The sequence below is a fragment of the Cydia strobilella genome, chromosome 8 (assembly GCF_947568885.1).
Source record: "Cydia strobilella chromosome 8, ilCydStro3.1, whole genome shotgun sequence".
Lineage (NCBI taxonomy): Eukaryota > Metazoa > Arthropoda > Insecta > Lepidoptera > Tortricidae > Cydia > Cydia strobilella.
The window spans coordinates 8,689,128-8,702,184 of NC_086048.1; positions in this window are offsets into that span (position 1 = coordinate 8,689,128).

Here is a 13,057-nt window from a genome sequence, read left to right on the forward strand (position 1 = left end):
TATTATCTTTAATTACATAGCTTCCGATACACGAATTATGACACTTCGCTCGATACAATTAATTCCCAAAGTAATCTCTAACTCGGACTTTTAGTCTAACTTTACTCGGTTATTTATTATGTGATACTATAAACAAAAAAAGAAGAAAAAACAGTCTTAACTTAAATAGTAATTTCATAGCTTTCGAATTTCGATATTGTAAGGTAACGTTTTTAAACTAAATAAAAATCGACAAAATTCGATCAAAATTGACACTTGGCGCGCATGATCTTTCCCGCTCTTTCATGCGAAATGTGACAGTGACAGCGGCAAACCGATGGAACGGCCTTAAGGTCAGATCGATTTAACAAAGCTGCTAATGAATGGATAGAATGAGTGAACGAAAGCAGACACGAGAGTAAAATTGACGTGTGAAAATTCCTGGATACTAAGTACATTGTTATATGTTATATTATTTTAAACTTTCGAGGTTTTGCAAATTATTTTCCCGAAACGGAACTTTTAGTCCTGAACACATTATATTTATTTATGGTGTGACGGGATACTCCAAACAACAAATGCCAGAAGCTATTTAGGTATTTATTTATCATTAGTTCCTACAACATTGTTATTCGTTTCAGCTCTCTAAAACGTTTGTAAATAAAATATGTGTGTTTCGATGAGCTATTTCTATGAAATCTAAAACCTTTCCCTCAGCAACCTGTTTCTTTGGGAAAAATATTTAATGCAGCATAACAATTATAACAAGACACTTTGTCAACGTTACCGCACGGTGAATCTTTTAATTTATTATGGAAATAAGTGTGAAAAGAGGTGAACTCGGGAGCATGCACCGGGTGCGCGATGCGCGACAATGCAAGGCGTCCAGGCCAGTGCATTCCGAGGTCGACGGCCTCGGCCGGCGCGGGATACTGTCCGTACGTTACAAACTCACTACACGTTGCTTAATATAAACCGTAACTTTTAATTGAATTTAACATGTCGATGGTAATGATGTGACGTATCACGTATTTGATTTTAAATGCCGTACTTAAAAGCGGGCGCGTCAAGTACCTACATTGGACTTATGAATGACCGTACAGCCGTCATACAAGCATTTTTCGTCAATCTCGTATTATGTTTGTTATTAAAAACTGTCACTACGCCACTAGAAGACAAACTATCGGAAGAAAAAGCAAATAAGTGTGTTAAACATTTTTAGGGTTCCGTACCCAAAGGGTAAAAACGGGACCCTATTACTAAGACTTCGCTGTCTGTCTGTCCGTCTGTCACCAGGTTGTATCTCACGAACCGTGAAATTTTCACAGATGATGTATTTCTGTTGCCGCTATAAGAACAAATACTAAAAACAGAATAAAATAAATATTTAAGTGTCCCATACTTTTTTTTGCGTAATGGTACTACGGAACCCTTCGTGCGCGAGCCCGACTCGCACTTGGCTGGTTTTTTCACCACACCAGCTGGTAAAGTCTCTCTTGATTGTTCAAAAACTGATAAGAAAGTTGCATTTTATTCACATGTTAGGCAGTAATCAAATGCAAAATTTGAGTTGTTTTCTTAATATGTTTGCTGGTAGAATTGACTTTTAAATGACATTTTGAATCGATTTGTCTTAATTTTGTTTGATATTTTACAGATAGATTTGATATTTTCTTTGTGTTGGTGTGCTCGCTACGCTCGTGGTCAATTTTGGAATCTTTCGCTTGCTCGGGTATCAATATTAGTACGAGAGGTTAAACAACAACTTTGCCCCCATGTTGTAAAACAAATAACTATTATTGTGTTTGTGCAACCGTTTACAATGGACCATTTTTCTCTGAACCAATTTTAAGTTGCGCCCTTTTAAGGTTTTATGGCGACAAAGACGTCACTTGGTAAATTAATAATTATCTGTCCAATTATTGGTCACACATGTGCAAAAGAGATGTCATCAAAGGAGTGTGTCGGTAAATAAATTTCTAGGGTAAACGTCATTCCAATATGTTACAGAAAAAAAACATTGCATATTTTTTTCAAAAAACTTAATTTTTTTGTTGTTAACAGGTAATACAGATTGTTAAGCTAAAAATAGACATCAAAACCATAGCGCAAGCTAGAGTATTAGATATTATACGAGATTTACGGCTGGATCATAGCTGTCCAACACATTGCATTGTAAAATGCGGCTCGTCACTCCGTATAAAACCAATCCTAGGACTCTTAGGGTTGTGGGCTCAGGTTTTTTTTATCCACAATTCGTAATCGTCTGTGTCATGCTGAATACTTTATCTAAACTTTCCATCATTATTATGGACACATTAAATAGGTGCCTTAATATTAATGCAACAATAAACGAAAATAAATATTTAGCTTTCTGGTGTACACATTTCTGAGCTAGATGGAAAGCACTTGCATTTTGTGACTATGCGCTGAAACTTGACACAGTCGATTCTTAGCTGGGCTTGAGTAGATTCAGACCGGGAGCCATCGAGAGCCACCGCACATTCAGTGGGGGGGAGGGGGCGGAAGTTCGACTAAATGAGCGGTGGCTCTCGATCTGAATCTACTCAAGCACTCAAGCCCAGCTAAGAATCAACTGTGCCAAGTTTCAGCGCATAAGTCACAAAGTGCAAGGTTCCCATACAACGGCGCTAACTATCAAACCAGCTACAAGTTCCTACTTATCCAACTTATGCGTGGGATATTTTTGATAGCATATAAAGACGCGGCGTAATGATGTTAACAAGTTCGGTCAATAAAGTTTTAAAAGCGCTTAAACAGCGACCGCAGATGGCTTTTTCTCGACCTAAAAAGAAGCGGATATTTAAAAGAAAGCTCTCGCACAGTAACGAAAATAACTTTACGAATGACTTATGCCCCGAAAATTGAGTATTCAGGGCAACTGTATATAATGGAAGACGAAGCGGCCTAAAAACTGAGGATCTCCATTTATCATGGGCCCTATGTCCTTGAGGCAAACTTATTCAAGGTTCCGAGGGCCCCCAGGAGTATCCTTCAAGCCCTCCAAGGTCGGATCGACCTCAATGCTACACGGACCCCACAATCGATCCGATGATTAACTTAACTTTATCGAGGCCACATCGAAGGCTTTTAAATGTACGTAGGTACTACTTCTAACATGAACAGTTAGGTAAAAGGACTATCATTGTTACGGCAATAATTGTAGGCAGGTAGATACTTCATTATAACGACGGACGAGCTTCAAATTTACAATGATCCTTTGTAGTAAAGGTTTTTCTATGAAAAGCCATTAAATGAGAGAAAGTACCAAAATTATTTAAATTAATCCCTCTAGGGCTAGGGGTAGGGATTACGCATTCATCAAAAATATAGGGCGAATAATAACCGACTTACTCCGGTTCAGTTCAGGCGTCTTTTTACATACACAGTCTTAGGGGACTAAGCAATATTCCTTCGAAGACACATTTTTATGCAAAAGACTTCAAAATTCATGCACCTTGTGTATTTTAATTTCGTGAGAAATTTTAACTGTTACCCACCCAAAAAATACCACACGGTCCAGGTTTATATTCAGTTTTCGAGTTTAGATTGTCATTTGTCAGGTTATCTCTTAAGGTGCCCACTGATTATCAGTCCGCCAGACGATATCAGCCTGTCAGTTAGAACAAAAATTTGACAGTTCCGAACAACTGGTCGATACCGTCCGGCGGACTGGTAATCAGTGGGCCACTTTAGTTGAGATTGGTTTTAGAGAGCGCTCTTTAATGGTTTACTGCTATACCTTCATTTTGTTTGTTCTGTTTTTACATCCTTCCCTACAATAAATTAGTAGGACTATTTGTATATTTTGTTTTACAACAAGTATCAAAAACATTTTGAAGAACCATTCATGTTTAATATGGATACCTACAATAAACACTATAGGTATTAACTAAAACGGCAACTCTAATCCGGGTTTAGGTACTAGGTATTTTACAATCTTATCTTCCTCGCGTTGTCCCGGCATTTTGCCACGGCTCATGGGGGCCTGGGGTCCGCTTTGCAACTAATTCCACGAATTGGCGTGGGCACTACTTTTTACAAAAGCGGCTGCCATCTAACCTTCCAACCCAAACGTTTGGTATTATATATGAAATGATATTTCGTACATAAGTTTCGAAAACTCATTGGTACGAGTCCGAGCCGGGGTTTGAACCGGGATTGCAAGTCACACGCTCTTACCGCTAGGGGCGCAGGGCACCAGCGCTTAGCATTTTACAATCAATAAAGTATTTTAATCTAAGTACCTAGTCAGGCCTCCTGCCTCCTCCTGCTTAAGAACATGCGAACATTTACACTATTTAAAGGTAATTGAAGTGACAGCCTTGATTTCGGACATAATATTGATTGAGTGTTTTTTTTTACAAGCTTTTATTTAACTTGCCCTGTTAGTGTATATGATTGTTTTTTGTTAGTGTGGGAATCTGAGAAGCTAAATCTGACCCACTTCCCGATTGAGCTGAAATTTTGCATAGGTACATAATATATGTAAATCGGATGACAATGCGATATTATGATGACATGAGGCTGTTCTGATGATGGAGACAGGAGGTGGCCATGGGATATCTGTGATAATAGAACGCCAACTAGTGTTTGGGGTTGTTAGAATTGTCTCGATAAGTATTAGTTGCCTGTGGAAAGAAAAGTACGATCAGCGATAAAAGCTTGTACCAAAAATGAAATTTTTGCCAAAAACTTAGTTATTTTATATACATCATAGATTTGGAATTCATTAGCTCATAAAACGGAAGTGGAACCGCCACATGCTCCAAGACAAAAGAGAAAAATGGTCAAAAGACATCACAACATGGTACCCAAGAGACGGAAAAAGGGATGATGGAAGACAAAAAATGAGATGGGAAGACGAGTTCAGGCAGGTGGCTGGAGCCTTCTGGAGAAGACAGGCTCTGGATAGGGACTCGTGGAGGAATATGGGAGAGGCCTATGCCAAGAGCAACCAGACAAGACGTCTGCGGAAAAAGGCTAGCAGTAAGTAAGCAGTAAGCTCATAAAACATTGGAGTACTAAAGTACCTGCCAATTTATAAAAACAAATGCATCAAAAATTGTCTGTTTAAGAAACTCTGCTAGATAGGTATTTATTTAAATCGCGAGTAGGTATTCTTAACAGACCTTGTAAAATAACATAACATCCGATCCCAAAACCAAACTCGTTAGGTAAATGTTAAGCCCGGTTCACATTTGTCTGACGTATCGTGTTGTGTCGTAACGCATATCGGTTTCACACATTTAATATGGTTGCGTTCACATTTGTCTGATGCACGCTGCGTCAGACAAATGTGCACGGAATCATATTAAATGTATGAAACCGATATGCGTCACGATACAACACAACACGACACAACAGACAAATGTGAACCGGGCTTTTAACGACACTGCTTTCGGTGTAATCCTACAATATTTGTTTGGCCTTCCGCAACATTTTTCCCACTTCCCGATGACCTTGAAATAACATCCAGAAGGTCGTCGTTTCGCGCGGAGTTGGCAGGGATTTATTTTAATATACATGCCAAATTTATCATAGCAAGACTAATAAACGGTCGCAATTAGTGGGGAATATTTACCTAAGGCGTAAAGAAGGACCTACCTATTAAAGGAATTGTTAACCGCGTGCATATTTCTTACCACATGCTGTGTCTATAGTAGAAAACGGTAAAGCCGTGTAGGTATGTAACGTAATGAATGAATAGAGCTTTATTAACTTCCATACAGATTGACTATAGCGAAAAATATATCGATTTATAACCTTACATGCTATAGTAGATATCAATTACAGTAATTTAGAAATAATATTAATTAATAAGACATACAATTAAAAATCATGAATAGAAAGTAAATTTGAATAATTATATAATTTAAATATGTCAACAGCATGCAATACATTCATTATTAATATTAGAATATCTGTGTAGATCCCCTTCGGGTAAAAGCCTCCTCTAAAGAAATCCAGGTTGCCCACCACCGTCTAATATGTAACATAATGGGCGCTGTACTGCACCATTTTTTCTGGTCACTAAATTGTCAAACGTCATATTTTGACAACCAAACTTACCACATAATGTATGGAGCCGTACAGCGCCATCTTGTTTAGCTGTCAAATTCGAAGCACGAAATTGTTTTAAGACTTTTCTCATCTACACAACCTACACAATTAATAAATCTTTGCTTCGACTAAGAAGCGCAACAATATAGATATCTGATTTGGGATTGAAGACGGCGTGCTTCATGGTGTATTGTGGTGAGTTTTAGGCTGTTTGCAGCTCTGTGGGCTGTTTACTCCTTCTCCTTCAGTAGTCTTCTAAGAGTCTATTGTCTAATAGACACATTCCGGGTCTCTAGGAGATTCTGCTGAAGCTGAACAGCATTCAGTTGACGATTTCGTAGCGACGAAACAGCGATGAAACGATCATCTCTCTCTGTAGTACTGCGAGTTTTGCCTGTTCCGGGCCTTTTGGAGTATGTCTGATCTTGGCTGAAGCTCTGCGATTTCTTGGCACCCGAGTGTAAGTTCTACAGCACGACCTTAGCACCAGTCTCGCCTGACATTATAGTTGTGTACAATGCAGGTAAGTTCAATTAAAACACTTAGTTTTGATCTATTCTGTACAAATATTTTTGTTTCACAATACAACAAGACTATCTAGGTAAGAAGAAGCCAAAGATTTTGTAAAACGGTGGAGAAAATATTGCAAAGTTAACTTTGCTAGGAGAGGATGTTACCAGGATTACCACAAAACTTTTAAATTACAGGAGGGGATTTATGGGATAATATGATGCTATCTGTTCTTTTAAATAAGCTCAAGGTTTACAATAACAATAGCCTATACAAGTAACAATTTGATCTATTAATTCCGATGAGTTTCTATAATATGTATTAAGAAATGGTATTTCATGTGTACCATATATAGTTGGTCAAACCAAATTGTCAGTAAATAAAAAAAACAATAAAATCTATACTCATCTTTTTCTTTTGGGTGCTAGTACTAGTGTAAGTTGATTTTCTCTGTCTATGTTTGAAGTGAGACAGTCCTTTGACAAAAAGTGTTATACCTAGTATCATTTAAAGATTATATTCAGCTACTTAAGAATATTGCATTGCATGAGCGCTGTTGTTTTATTCAGTTATGAATAAAGTGTGTTCTGAATAGCTAAATAATAAGACAACACTATTACTATTTTAAGACTATCTAGAACAACGTAAGATTGTGAATTTTTGGGAAGGAGTATATGTAATATGTAAACTCACTAGAATAAAATATATCATATCATTTTCGAGGCAGAATCATGTCAAATAAAGGCGATTAAAAATGAGATCTGAATTGGATGACGAGTGATACAGTTGTCAAGTCACATTGGTGCCGTGATATTTGATAGAGACCCATTGACTACTTAAACCCACACATTACATTCTTACAACAACGATAAAAAGTGTAACTGTTTGAAATATAATACGCCAAGGACAATAATCGTAACAAAATCGCTAGATTGACATTCAAAGATATGCAAATTCTACTTACGATTTAGACTTGTGATCACTATGTTATAGATTCCGGACACTGGACACATTTAAAATGAACACAAATGTGAATTAAACACGTAGAGCTAAAAAATTGATAACAATATTTTTTTTAACAAAATTCATAAAATAAAAACAAAAGCTGGGACAATAGCGCAAGCACACCTTTATGATGAGCATAGACTAGATAGAACTGACCAGTGACCAAATTTATTGAGTAATAGACAAAGTAGAATTGTAAGTACTTATTCTTTTCTATCAGCATACTTTTTATACTCTGGCATACCCACTTTGTCAGTAGAAAAATGCGGAAAATTCAAATTTACTATGGGTGTATTATAAATTACATCGATGACAGTGTGAACGGGAGGTTGTTATTTATTTATACACATGCATAGTGCAGTCTCGCTTGCACCTGTGGTTCCGACGGGAAACCGAACGAAAATTCCGTATGTTTGCGCTAAACAAGGGCCTGACACTCTTTGATAGAGAAAGATAGTCTTATTGCGATTCTTATAAGAGGAAAGAGAAAATAGTGCCATGCTTTGTCCTTATCACCGACCGGGTTTTTTTTCATGGTCGTGTTATGGCAGCATAGGTAGGAGGCGATGGCGAAATACCGGAATTTATAAGAGTGAAAGAGAAAAAGGATTATGCTGTCATACATTTAACCTGTCAATACAGAATACATGTATATGTCCGTCTCTTACCCCTGGTCGCACGGTTTCATGTCTATAACTACACTATACTATGTCTATGGCGCTAAAGGTTAAAATCCTAACTCAAATAGTCGAATGTGTGCGCTATGCTTACGGGATTCCGAATCAGAGGGGCTACCGCGAAAACCGAAATTCGCAAATTGCGGGGATTTTTCTCTTTTACTCCAATGAAGGCGTAATTAGAGTGACAGGGAAAAATGCCTGTAATTTGCGAACTTCGAATTTCACGGTTACGGTTATAGCCCTGTATAGGCTATTTGACTAATTTTTGAAAATGGTTTTAATTGATTGTTTATGACTTAATAATTACACTACATTGATATTTCCGTGAAATTTCCTGTATTAAATATAAAAAATCAATGTTAAAGTTTATTTATTTTGAACGCGCCTTAAACGCTGTTTTTGCAAAGGGGCTAATCACGTGACACGTGTGACGTCACACGCGAGTAAACTCAGTCAATGACCTTAGTTAATCTTATGGTTTATGTGCATTTAATTGATTATTTCACTGTAAAATGGTATATAAATGGTGTATAGTGCCGCAATGTTCAAGTACGACTATAAAAAATCCAGATAAATTGTTTGTTTCCGTTCCAACGAATCCCAAAAAAAGAAAAATGTGGTTAAAACTAGCGCGAAGAGACCCAAAGAGCATTTTAGCGCATACAAATGTTTTTATGTGTGAAGACCACTTCGATGTAAGTAATATTTAACTGTAAATAAATATGGTAGTTAAAGCAGCGGACTTTGTTGTATTTAACGAAACAAGATCTAGGTATTTAATGTATTACTACATAACCTCATAACATAGCTCTTTCAGCATTAGTAGGTAGTTAGTAGCATACTTTTTCTTTTAAACTAAAGTGCAGTATGGAGATACTATTCTCGTCATCGTATTCTATATATATATCGTCGTCGTATTCGTATCATCGAAATCGAAATGTTCGTAAATAAACAATTTCTACGTATACTCACATAGCTGTTTTTACATTTCTAAGTTCCGCAGCATAGTAATCCGGATTATCTTTAAAGTAAAGTGCAACCATTGATGCGTCTGTCTGGTAGGTTGCCGCTATCAGCTTTCACATATTTCGGCTCCATTTTGAGATTCTTATGAATATTGTGCTACTAGATATACGGATAAATCGGAATATATCAGAAAACTGTGAAACAATAACTAAAATTAACTAAATACAAATAAAACGGTTAAAACACTCAAGGCAATCAAGAATGTTTACGCGCGTGTGACGTCATCCGAGCGTTGACCAATCACAGAGCGTTCACGTCCCTGATGAAATTTCAAAAAATATTAAATTTTCTTTCGTTTATATTCCAAAAACTAAAAATAATTTACATTCAAATATAGTAAAATATACTTTATTAGTTTATTATCTTTCAGGATGACAGGAATTCGTTATATATTTTTAATGTTGTCAAATACCTATATATTATACTACTCTTTGTCAAATACCCTATTCCCAATTCGGATTCCTGATCAGGAAACCGAACGTCTGAAGCTCCCTCCACACTCGTGCGCGAAGCCGCGAACGCGAGTGTGGAGTCTAGTTCTGTATGCTAATCAGCGAAATCGACTCCACAGTCGCGTTCGCGGCTTCGCTGAAGCGGGCTGGAGTTCCGTATGCTCAATTCAATGAGGGCTAACGCGTATGAATTCGCCGCTAGGGGCGCTAGTGTAGATGGTGGTCTTTTCCATAGTTCGAAATGTCAAATGTCACTTGTCACTTCAATGACTGACAGCTGTTCTTTAGTCTTTTGGACCACCATCAACAGAGGCGCTAACTGGTGAGCAAAAAAACGATAGCCCTCATTATCGGTCAACGCTCAACGCCGAAATTCGAACAGTGCTCAATAAAAAAGCGCCGCGCTTAAAAACCGCCCTCGTGTGAACACATATATGGTTATCCATTTGTAACAAACAAACGCTTTTTTAACCGGCGTTGTAAAAGCTCTCGTGATTATGGGGCCTTAGGCCAGCCTAAAAGACATAACACACTAACGCAAGGCACCGCGACCTTGGTGTGCCGCATCCATAAGTGAGAGCAAGAGATATCTATTTCTCGTTCTCACTTATCGGTGCGGCGCACCAAGGTCGCGGTGTGGTGCGTTAGTGTGTTATGACTATAATACGCAAGAGGAGCAAGTGATATTCCTATCTCATTCCACCGCACCGCATAGATGCGTCCCTTGGACTGGCCTGCGCTGGGCCATCGTGTAGAGGAGCCATTACACAGGTCTATAATAGGGTATTACACACTAGCGCACCGCACCGCGACCTTGGGGCGCCGCACCCATAAAGGCCGTAATGGCCACACTATCGCACCGCACCAAGATCATTGTGCGACGCATCCATAAGTAAGAGCGAGAAAGAGATATCTTCTCGCACACGTGCGGCAGTGTTGCCAAGTGTCCCATATTTCCATGTTTTTCATTTTTTTTCATGGAAATATGGGAGATTTGGCAACACTGGCGCACGTGTACGACAGTCTGTAAGGTAGGATCGCACCGTTTTGACGGTTCGGTGCGATAGTGTGGAATAAAGAGTAGTTGGTGTGGAAGCACACGCCAGTACTACCTATTCCTATATGCTCCAAGGTCGCGGTGCGGTGCGATGATGTTGTGTTACGACATTAAGCCATAAAATTAATGATAAAGGCTTCTTTAGACCTTGCAACAAATAATAGCATGCGATTATATACCCTGACAAACGAACTTTGTCAGTAGAAAAAGGCGCGTAATACACAATTTTGTATGGGACATCGATCCTTTGAACCTACATTTTTTTCAAATTTGCTTCCTTTTTTCAACTGACAAAGATTGCTTGCCAGCTGCAGCAGAGAAGAGCCTAACTAGCGCCACCGGAGAGATTAGGAACTATTATTTAAAGCTTAACGCGGTCACTTTTACAACAATTCTGCCATAAGAGATTGCGATCCTTTCTATACCATCCATAAGCTGAAGTGACATTTCGAACTAAGGAAAAGACCACCATCTACACTAGCGCCCCTAGCGGCGAATTCATACGCGTTAGCCCTCATTTCCCGCAATCTATTGCAAATCGCATGCGGTTATCGTGACGTGATGACGTAGACTATAAGATTGAGGTTTTTCCACCATGTAACACCCTCCCTTTTACGAAGTTAACAAAAATAGCTTTCAATGGAAAGAAACAGTTTTAAGCCTATTCACTAGATGGCGCTATTTTCACTTTTAAGAGGAAAGGGGACGGCCGTTTCTCCATACCAAAGATAGATATCCTCTTTGTTCATACAGACGTAGTTCCCTTTTTCCTCTGGATACTGACAGTATGAAAAATATTTTTACATAATTTTGATGTATATTAACCATAGCTATCTCCCTACGTTTGACTTTTTTAGATTTTTTGATTATGGTAAAAATTAAGAGCAAAAGTAGCGAAACAGATTTCATACAAATTTTTAAATGCTTCAAACTTATAATAATTAAAACTCGAAAAAAATCAAACATAAGGGGGCATAGCTGTGGTTGATATACAACAAATTGTGTCAAAACATTATTGAAAATCAATAATGTTAATATCCAGAGAGAAAAACGAGGACTACGTTTGTATGAAAAGGCGATTTCGCGCGGGTCCACCACTTTCGTCTTCTATTATAATGATTGTTCTTGGTTCTTGGTGGAGATAGTCACCAGGGGCCCGTTTCTCAAAATCTTGTAACTTGTAATACAAGCGGATGTCACTTTGTGAGGGTTTCTCAAAGAGTAGTTGAAAATACTGTGTATTAAAAAAAACGCCTCTTCTTTGACAGGCATTTCGGCAGCTATTCCTACCTCTATACTACCGTGATACTACCTTCCATAGCTATTCCGTTCCATTCAGACAACTTATTAAGAACGGTTTTTCAATCTTGAATATTAAAAAATAAACGTGTTATAATGATGAAGAGGTAAGTAATAAAATCTGAAATATGTATATTTTTCGTATTCTTACATTAACAGTAGGTTTTTATGTTGGTTACGACGTTTAAAGGACACTTATATTAACACTCATGAATGAATGAATTAAATAACAGTCATGAGTTGGAACAAGTATAAATTTAAAAAGCACTATTTCGCGAATACTAACTTTCCGCACGCTCAACTGCTACGTAAAGTAGCACTTTTTGAGTAGTGTAAGCCGTTCGAATTAAAAAACCGCAAATCGATGTACAGGTTAGCCGTTTGGCACACGCATACTAGAAGTCAAAACAATTTTTTTGACCCGCAGTTCCTAAAAAAAATTCTCGGATCTGAAGGATACAATCTCGATATTTTGTGTCAAAAACAAAACAAACTATACCAACTGATGAAAAGGCGCAGTTAAAGGGTTAAAGAGGTATTTCCCGTTCGATATATAGATATTACGTATCATTTTATGATTAATATGTACCGTATCTGCAGTACAGTTTCATAAGTCTCGTAAAATAGGTATTGAAGTAGAACTGTGTCAGTTTGTAAAATTGAAAAATTAAAAAAAAAAATGTTTGATGTTTTTTTTAAATTGATTTCTTGGGGTTGGATATGAGGATATCACGTATCATTTGTGGTATATTGTACAAAATAAAATCAGCCATATCGTATCTGGAGGAGCCCAAACTTGGTATGTTTCAAAAATTCTTTTTGTTTTAATTAAAAAAAAAATGGCCGAAATGTAATGATGTGTTATATATTTAGAATCGCCTCAAAAAGCCATTTCGTATGATACCACACACGATAGGTTTTGGAAAAAAAAAATTATTCCATACAAAAAAATAATGTTTTACCAT